At 44.4% G+C, this 13851-nt stretch overlaps 1 long non-coding RNA gene and 1 pseudogene across 1 annotated transcript; one reads left to right on the top strand and one right to left on the bottom strand.

The window, feature by feature from the left end:
* Nucleotides 1-3465: 3465 nt before the first annotated feature.
* LOC117671395 (uncharacterized) lies at nt 3466-5263 on the top strand. The gene is made up of 3 exons (XR_004592828.3): nt 3466-3550; nt 4749-4863; nt 5065-5263. It is a non-coding gene; the product is annotated as an uncharacterized LOC117671395 (long non-coding RNA).
* Nucleotides 5264-5826: 563 nt separating this feature from the next.
* On the bottom strand, nt 5827-13327 carry LOC148116943 (uncharacterized; annotated as a pseudogene).
* Nucleotides 13328-13851: the final 524 nt, after the last annotated feature.

Genomic DNA, 13851 nt, shown 5'->3' with positions numbered 1-13851 from the left:
ATCATTATTTGCCTTATTTTCATATTGTGTTGCATTTCTATTCTTTTGTGGAACTCTTTAAATCTTTGGAACACCTCGTTTTTGTGTCTGAGAGAGTAAACATACCCATATCTGGTAAAGTCATCCACAATGGTGAGGAAGAATCACTTCCTATGCCCGACAGATGGGTTCAATGGCCCTACCAAGTCCATATGTACTAATTGGAAGGGGGACCCGATGGTTCGTTTTGACCTTTTGGGTATGGCCTTAACTCTAATCTTTGAACACTTACAGATTTAACACTCCAGGTAATTTTCACAGTTCTTTACTTTGAGGCCTTCGGTACACTCTGACATTTTTTTTACAATAGGAAAACTGATGTGTCCCAGTCTTCTGTGAAGGAGGTGGGCGCAGTTATCATGCAATGGCTTCCCAATGGATACAGAGTTATTGACATTTTGTTTACATTTGGCTGCCCCCTGATGTACCCCCTCTGTTTCTGTGTTTTCATCTGCCTCGTGGCCTGTACTAGTATTAATGCTTTCTTCCTCTCTTGTGTTGGGTGTGAAGTAGGGTAGGCCCTCATGCATGGTCACCTTTCCTATCTCCTCCCCCTGCTTAATCATGTAGGCCTTTCCATCCTTAAACATTACTTCAGTGTTTGTGTTCTGTGTCAGCTTGGTAATAGCCAGTACATTGTGGGGTATCCCTGGCATGTACAGTACCCCCTCTATTTTTCCTATTTGTGGAATGTATGTGTTTCCCTTCCCTACTACTTGAACTTTGCTTTGATTTGCTACTTTTAATTCAAAGTCAGCTTCTGTGAGTGAGTCTAGTAGCCTTGGCTTGCAAGTTGTGTGATTTGTGGCTCCTGAATCCAGAAGCCACGTGTCTCTCCCTATCTTGTGTTTAGTGTCTGAGTCATCGTGTCTGAGCCCATATATAGAACCCAGGTTACTGACTCTAGAGTTGTCCCTGCGTTCATGATGCCTCCTGGGGTTGGGGGACCACCCTCACCCCTTTTCTTTGGGGTACCTGTGCTCAGGTGATCGCCCTCCTCTGTTGTCATTGTGTTTCCTATCCCTGTGGTTTCTAGGGCAGTCTCTCCTTAAGTGACAATTCTCTCCAGAATTGTTAGGGAAGTTACTTACTGGGGGGAGCTGTCCATGGTCCATTGTGTGATTGAACTCGCAATATGGCTTTGGGATATCTGTTGCTAGTCTGTATTTACTTGTCTCTATGTAACTTGCTTCTCTTGTTGCAGGCAGTGACTGGGCATGTGTGAAGCCCATTTTGCGCTGGAGTCCGTCGAGTGAAGGTCCTGCTGCTGGAGCTCCCAGGCCTAGGCCTAGGCCTGTCGGGGGAAGGCTGGACTCACCCCCGGTGAGTCCGGAGTCTCCTCTGAAAGGTGGATGCCATTGTAGGATGGCTGGATCTCCGGCGAAGAAGGGAAGGAGGTGAGGAGGTGAAGCGGTCGCAAGTTGAGGACTTCTGTGGATCGGCGGAGCGGTGGCGGAGGTCGTAGGTCGACCTCGTAGGGGATCTCCTGTGTTCGGCGGCGCAGCAGGGGTGGCAGTGGTGGGTCCTGCCTCGTGTTCGTCGGTCCCCGGTCATGCGAAGAGGTCTGGCAGAGGTCGTGGGATGGGTGAGTAGCCGGTTCTTCTCCTTGCCCTCGGGTCTCGCGTAGTTGGTGCTGCGGATGCGGGTTCAAATCCTGAGGTTGAGTGTTCCTGCAGGTGGCCGGGTTTTGGCGCTGTTTGTTGGTGTGCGCGGTCTCTCTTGGTGGCTGTGATTCAGTTGCCCGGTCGTTGTTGGCTGTCCTGATGTTCTTATGGCTTCCAGGATTTCTTTTTCGGCTTTTGAGTGCTGCGGGAGGCTCGAAAGCGGAGCCAAGTACGGCGGTGAGGGTCTTGATTGCTTTTTGCACCTTGAGATCGGTTGGCGATCTTTTTTCGGTTGGTGCATGCTCTTCGTGGTCGCTTTGTGGGTGCTCCTCGTCTGTTTCGGGGTTCGGGAATTTTTGCCCCAGGGAATTCAAATCCTGGCTTCCCATTGGTTGGGGCCCATCCCAAGATGGCCGCCGGGAAGAGGGCACGAAAATGGGTTCGGCCAGCTTGAGGTCATCGGACTGGGATGGCCTACCCCTTTCTGGTTGAGTTTCTTCCTCGAGTGTCTTCAGGGCCTCGATCGCTGCTTCTTGCTGCTCGAGAAGGCTTTGAAGGTCCGTGATGAGGTTTTCCTTGTCGTTGCTTGCCTCCATTAGTATCAGGATGGAGAGTTTAAATCTGTTCATTTTCTGCGTCGTTTTTTCTTCCAGGGTGGTGGTCTTTTCGGGTGACCTCTCCTCGTCAGATTGTGAATCGAGGCTGGAGTCCTGCTCGCTCTCAGCTGTCGTTTCCTCCACTGTGGTGCCCTTGGATGCCAGTAGTTCAGCCATCTTCTTGGTGAGTGCTCTTGTCTGTACTCTGTTTGTTTCTTCAGGGCAAACGTTGGATTCAGTCATCATTTGGAGTTATGGGCAACCATCCTCTGCTACCATATTGTTTGATGATGGATCTAGCCCAATAACTCACAGACAAATTCTCTATCTCAATTGGATTCCTTTATTGCAGGCCTAGATGAATCCTAGGCCCTGTGGGACCAGAGGTCACTGACCTTAGACCTTTCTCTTTCAGGTACACATCTGGAACAACTGAGATACCTCGTAGTGAGAGCTATTATACCCAAGAGGAGGGGCCAGAAGGTAAGGAGTGGCTATGGGAGTGATGGGATATGTGGTTAGTTAACCCCTACAGAGCCGGGTATCCAGGGTGGCAATACAGTTAGACATTTACCATGACAGAAGAAAAGTAAAGTTTAATGCTTTCTAATAAGAAGTATGACCCCATGGAATCCTTTGTGGCTGAAGCAGCAAAAAACATCTAATATACCTAATACTCAAAGAATACACAGCTTGTAGAACTCAGCTCTCCTTCTTCATTTCAGTTAAGTTTCTGTGTCCTGCAGGACTCCTCATAATTCTAGTTTGTGCTTCTGAGTGACACAAACACCCACCAAGAAGCAGATCCAGCTGTTTAACCAAAAATTATGTCTCCCATGACTGCAGTGGCAATACCAGATTTCTAACATTTGGTTCTAAGGGATCTTCCCAGCCATTAGTGAATATAACTGAGCATTATCTTTCTTGCCTGACCTTGGGAAGTATTTCAGCAAGACTTTTATTTTTCCCATTGGAATGTGGCAAGTTCTGAGGCTCCAATCTTTTACAACAATAGCAGGTTAGCTGTTAAACTCACTCCCCTGCTCTTCCAAGGCCTTTTGCAACAGCAAAGCCACAGGAACGTTTCAATATAAGGAAGATGCAGCAATGCCTTATGTAAGAACAGTAAAAATAATAACTGAGAATATTTGCAATATTTCACTAACATAACATGATGCAATCATCAACACGCTATAAATAGAGAAGTGTCTTCAGTCCCAGGAGTAAGATTTGGTCCAGAAAACAAACCCAGCATGAAGATCCTTAATTTGCTGTTTGCAATCCTTTTTGTTGCATTCCTGTATGAACCAGGTAAGATACAAAATTACTCATAATTTAGAGAGATTGATAACTCACTACTTTCTATGCAAGTATGATCATCACTGAAAGCAGGGTAATCTTCAACATATTCTTTTTGTTTTACTTTTAAGAAATAGATTGACCAGTATGGGGTATTGAAAACATGAGCCTCCAAATATTTGAAAAATATGCCATTAATTTTTCTTTTGCATTAAAACTCGAGATCCTATAAATTATCAGGCATCAAGGATGGACTGGAAAATTAATTCACTGATTCACTATTCTCAACAAAACCTCACTGGGGCTTTTGTTGTTGTAGCTTGTTTTCATTGGTTTGGTTCCTTTTAGTTTTGTTTTACCAAATTCTCAACAAAATACAGCCTATTTGAATAAAGAGGCACAAGAGAGCCAGTTTGGTCTAGTGATTAAAGCCACAGGCTAGAAACCTCGTGACTGAGTTCTAATCCCACTTTAGGCATGAAAGCTGGCCGGTTGAATTTGGACCAGTCTCTCTCTCTCTCCATCTGAACCTCTGCAGAGGGTTGATCTTGTGGAGAGAAGAGGAGGAAGAAGGAGTACTAGATGCATTCACCATCTTGAGTTATTTTTAAAAAAAATAGAGATGGGATAAAAATAATACATAAATATTAATCTCTACTGAATTTGTCTGTACTTAATATGGAGAAAAGGAGAAGAAATTGAAGCGAAGTGCCACAAATTCATAGCTTTTCAAGAGCAGAAAAGAGCAGTGATAGAAACATTAAGAGAAGAGAGAGAAAGCCAAAGGAAAACCAAGTCCTGAAGTTTAAAGGAAGTTAACTCTTCTCACTCAAGGTTTTCACCCAGCAGAACCGGCCACTGTAACTCACCATTATTTCCTAGCAAGCAAGGATCCATTGTAATAATGGAGAGAAATACAGGCTATCACAGCAAGGTTTTCCCTTGGTATGAAGCAGATTTTTTCCCCGTACTACCTTAATACTGTAGATACAGATACCAGGCAAATCAAAACTAAGCAAGACTTCAAACCTGGGTTCATATTGGATTTATTTGGGCTCCTATAGGGAGATGAGCAGAAATGGATTTTTCCATTTAAAGGGAACTCATAGGAATCCAGCAATTCTGCAAAAGAAGGTGGTGAAAGAAAAAAGCATCTAAATAGCAAGGTATTTTTATTCATCATTTACATTTCTCCTCTTTTTTGTCATAGGGATTGTCGGCCAAAACTGCCGTGTAGGATTCACCAGAGGACGTTGTTTTATCCATTATCGCCTAGGCTGTTCCAGGGCTCCTAATTGTGTACGACGCCTATGGTGCTGTCCAACGTGAGAAAAATCTCCTCTAATATTCTGCCTGATATTGTTTGCATTCATAAAGAATTGCAAAGTGTTGATGTGAACAGGAAAAGGGTTTTGAGGAAAATACAATGTAAAAATAAGGGCAGAAGAGAATCATTTTGTGATTCATGTGGCAGAAAATACCTTAAATCCACTTTGAACAACTATTGTTTTATCTCATTTGTACAGATTCCCTGGAAAATAATGCCATCTCCATCTTCCACCATGGATATCTTGAAGATCTGGCCAATGACCCGACATCACTGCCTGCTACTGCTTTATCTTCCTTTATATAAATAAAATTGCTATCTTGCAAACTCTAAAACATTTATGCATTTAGGAAAAAAATGGCAAATATTTCTTGAAATAAAGCTATATGAGCATTGCAGATATTGTGCAATTTCTTTAAGAGGGATTGGGGCAGAAGATTCAAATGACTATGAGAGAGAGACAGACAGAGAGAGAGACAGAGAGACCTACATTTCTTTACCTACACTTTCAGTGTAGAAGGTGTTCCCCTTTCTTCAACAATACATTATTAAACATTAAGTTTCTTTCCAGAGCTGCCTGGTTTATTATTTTCAGTCTCACTAAAATTCAGTGTATCTGTTGTGAATTCACTTCTGTTTTAGATGTTCATCTTTCATGAAGGCCTGTGGAAAGGCTGGCGGGGGGAGGGAAAATTGGCTCCCCCCTCAAGGAAAAGGGTCCTTTCTATCACAGGCAGGGAGGAGAAAGGAGGTTGGATATCCTAATAAACCCTGAAGTCTTCTCCTGTGTCTTCTAGCACTTCTCATTCAGCTGAATAAAGGAGTCCATGAAAAGAGCGAGAAATTCCTATACCTATTTTCAGGCAAATGTGGAACAATGTATTTGGTTTGAATCTAAAACTAGGTTGACTGCATAACTAAGTCATAATATTGGAAAGACAGACAGTATGTTAGAAGGTCACTAGTGCATCCCTCCGTCTCTATAACGTCCATGGCAGCTGACAAGTGAGATCACATGAGAGACCTCATCCCAAGGGCTTTTTCCACACTGGGCAGAAACAGCACCCAGGAAGTCTCCTGAATTATGGAAAAGTACTTAAGAAAAAGCCAAAAAACCAATAACACCCTCTGCCATTTCCAATGGGAAGGGCATTTCAAAGCAGCATCAGACTATTTTGACAGAAATTATTTCTCCAGTTAAGAAAAATATCTCTTTTTATAGCAGAAGGGAATACCCGACAGACTTTTCTTACTAACATGACTCTCTAATCTGGTACTGTCACTTGGGGTAAATGCTAATTGATGGTTAGCTGTTTGTTTCCACCTCCTTCTCCAGATCATGTTCTCTGCTGTTCTTCCAATGCAACTGTTACCCAGTAGCCTAGGACTACTCCTTTGTTGGTCCAGATATTTCTACTCTCCTAAACTTCCTTTGTCCTTTGGAAATAAATGTCAGGTTTGAAGGAGCACAGAGGGACCCATCAATCTGATAAACAGAAAGAATAAAGTGCAGTTATACAATGAGTTTATTAGAGCGGTTGCATCGGAGGCCAATCAGCAGGACTGGGTAATGCTTCCAAAACCATTACGTAATTCAGGACTTGAAGGCACCAAAATCCAGTTTTTTCTCTTCCCATCTTTCCAAGCCAAAAGACTAATTCAAGAAATAAATAAAATAGATTGTAAGAGGCCTGATCTCTGTTCTGCCTACAGCAGGAACCATTGGTGGCTCCTCACCACCTTATTCATCTGCAGGAAGTAGAACCCAGATGAAGCAAGGGGCAGAGTATTGACAGCTTTCAACTTTGAAGTTGTATATTTTGAGCATACCAGGAAAATATATCTATATCTATCTATATCTACCTCTGACTGGTGCCACCCCCATCTATTCCCTGCCTCCCGAGTCCCAGCTGATTGGGAGGAAATGGGGATTTTACAGTATCCTGCCCTTGCCACACCTGCCAAGCCACACCCACAGAACCAGTAGTAAAAAAATTTGAATCCCACCACTGATCTACAGCATGTGTGGACACTGATTTGATTACACATAATTACTCAATCAGGATGATCAGGATATGAAGGTCCTGCCTGCAGCCAAGAAAGCTAGTAAAGCTATTAACTGGTGCCCTACGATCATCCTTTCATTGGTAACAATATTTCTACTCTCCTAAAATTCCTTTTTCAATTGGAAATAGATATCAGGTTTGGAGGCGGCAGAGAGAGACCCATCAATTTGTTGAATACAAAGAATTTATTCTTGCAATTAAACAATAAGCTTATTAGAGTGGTTGCATCAGAGGTTGATCAGCAAGTCTGAGCAATGTTTCCAAAATTAAACTTTGATTTTGGGTTTTGCTGATCAGAAACATTTGTTGTTATAAAAATGACTAGAATCTACTATTATATAAAAGAAAAAGATTGAGGTGTCAGCTGCAACATAGAGGGATTCAGTTACATTACTGATGATGCACCATTGGTAGAGCTGAAGAACTAAGTTAGGCAAAATTGTTATGGAGAAAATCTATCTATCTCGGTGCCTTCCGCCGTGCCCTTAAAACCTTCTTTTTCCAACAAGCCGGGCTGGCCTAACTTTTTTAAAGTGTTTTTAATTGTTTTGTTATTGTTTTTAATTAATGGGGCCAAATTTATTTATATCTTTTTAATTGTATTTTAATATTTGTAGCTGATGTTTTTACTTGGGTGTTCACCGCCCTGAGTCCTCAGGGAGAAGGGCGGTATACAAATTCAAAAATAAAATAAATAAAATAAATAAATCTATGTGGATGATGTGTGGAAGCCATGTATTAAGATTTGGAGGGTATGACTATTTATGGTATGATAAGGTTAAAGGAAATGTTGATTTCAATAATCACTTTGTTAGGCATGCCATCCTAAGAGTTTGGAATAAGTATAAAATAAAGTTCTCTGCGAAGATGCCTCTTTGGGTGTCACCCCAGAATACTTATTTTTAGAAAAGTAATGATGGCGAGGCCAGACTGGTGGACTTATGGTCAAATAATATATTTCAATTATGATAAGGATAAGGATAAGGATAAGGATAATTTTATTTCTATACCGCCCCTCTCCCGAAGGACTCAGGGCAGTGTACAGCCAGGTAAAAACACAATACAAATATCACAATTTAAATTTAAAAGATTCTTAAAAGTATTACATTTAAGGCCAAAATTAGCTAAAAAACCCAAAAAATTTAAGAACTCCGAATTTAAAACTCAATTATGAAGCTAGCCCTGCCTGTTGGAAGAGCAGGGTCTTAAGAGCACAGCAGAAAACTCAGAGGTCAGAGATCTTGCCTATGTCTGGGGGCAGTTCATTCCAAAGGGCAGGGGCTCCCACAGGGAAGGCTCTCCCCCTGGGTGTCGCCAGCCGACATAATTTGGCCGACAGCATCCTGAGGAGTCCCTTTCTGTGGGAGCGAACTGGTCAGTGGGAGGCTATTGGTGGCAGAAGGTGGTCTCAAAGGTATGATGATGGCCCTATCCTCAAATCTAAAGAGGAGTTGGAATCAGAAGGATGTGTTTGCCATTGGTTTACATATTTACAATGGAAAGAAAGATTTAAGTTAGATTTCAAAAAAGCTATGGACTTGATTTTGTAAAAAATGAATTGGAAATTGTTGTGTATAAGTTCCACTCCGATCCATTCCTAGGGGGCGCTATACTGTTTCCTGATTGGTTGAAGAGTTTGACAGCCGGTATAAATAGCCGGCTGGCGCGAATTTATTTGTTGACAGCTGAGCAGGAATTCTATTAGCTACCGCTCCAACAACCATTGTTAGCCACCTTGTTAGAATAATATATTTCAATTATGATAAGGATAAGGATAAGGATAATTTTATTTCTATACCGCCGCCCTCTCTATGGCTATTTATGGTATGATAAGGTTAAAAGAAATGTTGATTTCAATAATCACTTTGTTAGACATGGTCGCCATGTCAAGCTGATTACTGATCACAACCCTCTCTTGGGGATCCTGGTCGGTGATCACCAGACACCGCAAGTGATGTCCCCCCCAGATGACCCACTGGACCGCATTCCTCGCCGCCTATGACTACATGCTATTCTACACACCTTTGATGGCAAGGGAATTTTTAACTCTCCACAATTCAAGGCTTAGAGTATTTTCTAAGACAGAAGAAACCCACCCCTACCCCCGAGATAGGGGGAGGCTTCAGAAATTGACCCCTTTGTTTCCCTGGGAAGCCAAGCATTCTCAGACTGCTTCTTGAAGAAAAAGAAGTAATTGGGTGAGTCAGTGATGGGATTCAAAATTCTTTTCTACCGGTTCAGTGGGCGTGGCTTGGTGGGCATGGCATGGCTTGGTGGGCATGTCAGGGGAAGGATACTGTAAAATCTCCATTCCCATCCCACTCCAGGGAAAGGTTACTGCAAAATCACCATTTCCTCCCAATCAGCTGGTACTCGGGAGGCAGAGAATAGATGGGGCTGGGGCCAGTCAGAGGTAGAGAAAAGAAGAAAAGGAAGAGAAAAGACAATGATCGGAAAAATCTGTGAAGGCAATAATGTAATAACAGACAATGAATTTATTAAAAAGTCCTTTCCTAATTTTTATTCAAATTTGTATAAAAGACAGGAGATTGATATATTAAAAATGGATGAATACCTTTTAAGACAACAGTTACCTAAACTATCACAAACCCAGAGACAACTTATGAACGATCCGATAACTGCTACTGAGATATCAGAAGTTATTTTAAAAAAATGAGGCCAGGCAAAGCTCCAGGCCCAGATGGTCTCAAAAGCCAATACTATAAGTGCTTCGAGGATGAATTTCTTCGACCATTAAAGGACACAATAAATGATATTCTACAGGGGGAAATATACCTCAGATGTGGAAAGAAGCCAATATTGTGTTGCTCCTAAAGGAGGGTAAATATGTTACAAAGACAAAGAATTATAGACCAATTTCACTATTAAATAAAGATTACAAAATGGCAGAAAAACTAAAAAAGATTTTACAGATATATATATATATATATGTAGGTCTTTGGTTATTCGGGTCTTCTCCCACGTAAAATTGGAAGTGTCTTGGCGACGTTTCGACGAAGTCTCATTCGTCATCTTCAGGCTGGTGTTCTCGGCTTCGTGCTTCCAGGAGCAATGTGAGATCGCAGCTGTCTCTTCCTTTCCTATCCCTGTCGGATACCAGGGTGTCTGGCAACCCGTGTGTTGCGAATAGCTTTCTGAGTACTTTGATTACGGCCTCAGAAGTGGTAGATGGCATTAGGGTGATTTCGAGCCACTTAGAATATGCATCTACAATAATAAGAAAGTTCTGGCCGTGGAACGGGCCAGCGAAATCAATGTGAATCCTCCCCCATGGCCCTTTTGATTTTTCCCATTCCTGAACGGGAGCTATGGGCGGATATGGGCAGGACTCCTGGCAGGGCCTACACTTCCCCACCCACTCAGTGACATCTTGGTCGAGATGTGGCCACCAAACATAACTACGAGCTAGGCCTTTCATGCGAACAATTCCAGGGTGTCCTTCATGCAACATTTCCAAAACTCTGTGCCTTAACCGCGAAGGGATGACCACCCTGTCTCCCCACAACAAGCAACCCCCCAACATTGACAGTTCAGTTTTTTTGTTAAAGTACAATTGAAAACCACCACCGTCCACCTTGGTAGGCCAACCCCTCGTTACCCAGCCCATTACAGTGCGCAAAACAGAGCCTCTGGCAGAAACCCTCGCCACCTCATTTGAAGAAATGGGGCCCGGGGAAACAATGTCAAGCAGTAAAACCGGGGCTTCCGGGGTTGGGTTGTCCAACAATTCGGGCAAGGGGCATCGGCTGAGGGCGTCAGCATGTCCTAAAGTTTTGCCCAGCCAGTGGAGCAGTCTGTATGAGTACACGGCTAAGAAAATGGACCATCTGGTCATCCGAGGGGAAAGAGCAGCCGGGGTCGGTTTATCTCCAGCCAAAAGTCCCAAAAGCGGCTGGTGGTCGGTAACAAGTTCAAAAGTGCGGCCAAACAAATACTCGTGAATCTTTTTGACCCCAGCTACAGCCGCTAGTGCCTCCCTATCTAGCTGGCTATAGTTCCTTTCAGCACTGGACAAAGTGCGAGAGTAATAGGTGATGGGCGCCTCTAACCCGTTCAGCAGTCTATGGCTTAAAACTGCGCCTACACCAAAGGGGGAAGCGTCACAGACCAACACTAGAGGCAGTTCGGAATTGTATTGTATGAGGAAACTGTCCTCAGACAAAAGTCTCTTTACTGCGTTGAATGCGGCCGCTTCTCGCTTGCCCCAAACCCACAGAACGTTTTTTCTAAGGAGCCTGTGCAGACGCTCCGCAACGGTGGCTTTGTGTTTCAGGAACATCGTATAGAAATTGAGAAGGCCCAGGAAAGCCTGCAGTTCAGATTTTGATTTGGGGGTGGGTGCACTTTGGATGGCCCTAACTTTGCTTTCTGTGGGGTGAATGCCCGTGCCATCAATTCTGTAGCCTAAGAATTCCACTGATGGAACAGCTATCTTGTATTTTGTTCGCTTGAGTTTAAGTCCCGCTTCTCTGAACCTCAATAGGACTAGTAGAACCCTCGGCCTAACTGAGTCTTGTCTTGGCCACTAATCAAAACGTCGTTGAAATACGGGACGACACCTGGGAGGCCTTGTAGAAGGCGCTCCATTGTGCTTTGAAAGAGTCCTGGGGCGATGCTGACCCCAAATTGAAGCCTGGTGCATTTAAAGGCACCTCTGTGAGTTACTATTGTCTGTGATTCTGCCGAAGCGTCATCTACTGGCAGTTGCTGGTATGCCTGCGCAAGGTCTAGTTTAGCGAATAGCTTGCCAGGCCCCAGGGAATGTAGTAGATGGTGGACTATCGGAACCGGATAGGCACTCTGCTGCAACGCCTTGTTTAACGAACATTTATAGTCAGCGCATATTCTAATTGAGCCATCCGATTTGACTGGCGTGACTATAGGGGTTTCCCATTTAGCGTGATCTACGGGAATGAGCACCCCTTGCTTAATGAGCTTGTCGAGCTCCGCATCGATTTTGGGCTTTAAAGCAAATGGAACTCGTCTTGCTTTCAGTCTGATTGGCACTACGTTGGGGTCTAAATTAAAGGATATAGGGGTCCCCAAGTACTTGCCTAGAGTCTCTTCGAAAACGTCCCGAAACTCGTGGAGCAGGGTTTCGTTAAGTGATGATCCGTTGATGCTGTGAACGCCTGTGAAGCCCATGCCGAGGGCCCGGAACCATTTCATGCCCAGTAGACTTGGTAGGGGCTTGCTAACGACCGTCAGGGGCAGCTCTTTCTGGAACTCGCCGTAGGTGACCCGGAACGTGCCCACGCCTTCAACGGGAACTCGGTTTCCCTGGTAGTCGAGTAGGCGGATTTTCTGACGGGACAGCTGGTTCTTCTGAAGCTTGGGCAGGAGTGCCTTGAGTGTTGACCAGGACATGATCGATAATGTAGACCCGGTGTCGATCTCCATTTCGCACGATTTGCCATTGATTTCTACTTTCGTGTAGACTTTCTCATCGTCGGTTGTGCTGGCTTGGCCGATTCTCGTGCTGTAGGTCTCCCGCTTTTGAGGTTCGCGCCATTTTCTCGCGCCGTCATCTTTGATTGGCTGTTTTGAACGAGCCGGTTCTGGTTGGTCGCGGTAGTCACGTGACTTTTGACTACGCGGAAATTGAGCTCTGCAAACTCGTGCCAGGTGGCCTTTCCTGTCGCAACGTCTGCAAATGGCTTCTTTGTATTTACATGACTGTCTCTCGTGATCCCCACCACAGCTAGGGCAGTTCTCGTGGTGGCGGCTTTGTTCGCTCGATTTCTTTTCTGTATGGAAGACGTCCTCGTCCGACTCTTCCTCTGTGCTGGTTCGCACCTCTTCTCTGTGGACGGGGGCTGTTTTCGGCCCGTCCTTGCTTGAACTGGGACGCTGCAGCGCTTCCGAAGCTTTCGTTGATGCCTCGTGTGCTCGGGCTTCGTCTAGCGCACCGGCTAGCGTTAGGTCTGGCTTGGCTAGAAGACGCCTTTGTAACCGGGTATCTCAAACCCCGCAAATCAGTTGTTCAAGCAATGCGTCGTCTAAGTCTCTGTAGTCACAATGTGTTGCGGCTTTTCGAAGCGCGGCCACATAATCACTGACCGGCTCTCCTTCTTTTTGAACTCTTTGCCGGAGTTCGTAGCGCTGAACGAATTTAGACGGAACTGGAGCGTAGTGGGCTTTCAGGTTGGCCTGAAGGACGTCCCAGGGAACCGTCTGGACTGGGGTTGGCTCGCAGAGGGATTCGGCCATCTCGAATACGTCTGGCCCGCAGTGGCTTAAGAACAGAGCCCTTTTCCTGTTCGCAGAGAGCCCTTGCATTTCGCTCGCTTCCAGGGAGCACTCGAACCTGGTCAGATATGATCCCCACTTCTCTCGGGTCGGGTCGAAGGGTTTTGGCGGAACGTAAGCAGACATGCCGTGTCTCCGTGTTCGCTAGTCACCCTGGCTGAAACCCTAAGCTCTTTTTGGATTGCCTCTTGTGTCTTCTATCCCACCTTCGTCGCCAATGTTGTAGCGCGGAAATAACGAGAGGCAAAAGCAGGCTAGTAACAACAGCTCTTTAATTCAGGGTGAGACTTCAGCAAAGGAACACAGGCAACAGCCCTCTTTATATACTTTTCAGGGGTGACCATGAACCAATCAGGATTCACTGTACATTTGAATTTCCCGCACAAAATAGATACATACATAACAAAGGGGTTGTGGGGGGAAGGGTGGGGGGGAGAAAATGTTTGTATTTCTTATAAAACTTTTCAATAAAATATATATATATATTATTGAATACTTTCAATATCATAATGAGAAATAGGCTGCCTTAATATTTTTAGATGCAGAGAAGGCCTTCGACCACCTAAACTTCATGTTTAAGGTGCTGGAAGAAATGGAGTGAATTTTATCCAAGGAATTAATCTACATGTGACAGAATGCAAAAATTATTA

Source organism: Pantherophis guttatus, chromosome 1, assembly GCF_059756535.1.
Source record: "Pantherophis guttatus breed Tessera chromosome 1, ASM5975653v1, whole genome shotgun sequence".
Lineage (NCBI taxonomy): Eukaryota > Metazoa > Chordata > Lepidosauria > Squamata > Colubridae > Pantherophis > Pantherophis guttatus.
The sequence above is the reverse complement of the archived record's forward strand: the minus strand, read 5'-3'. Positions and strand labels throughout refer to the sequence as shown.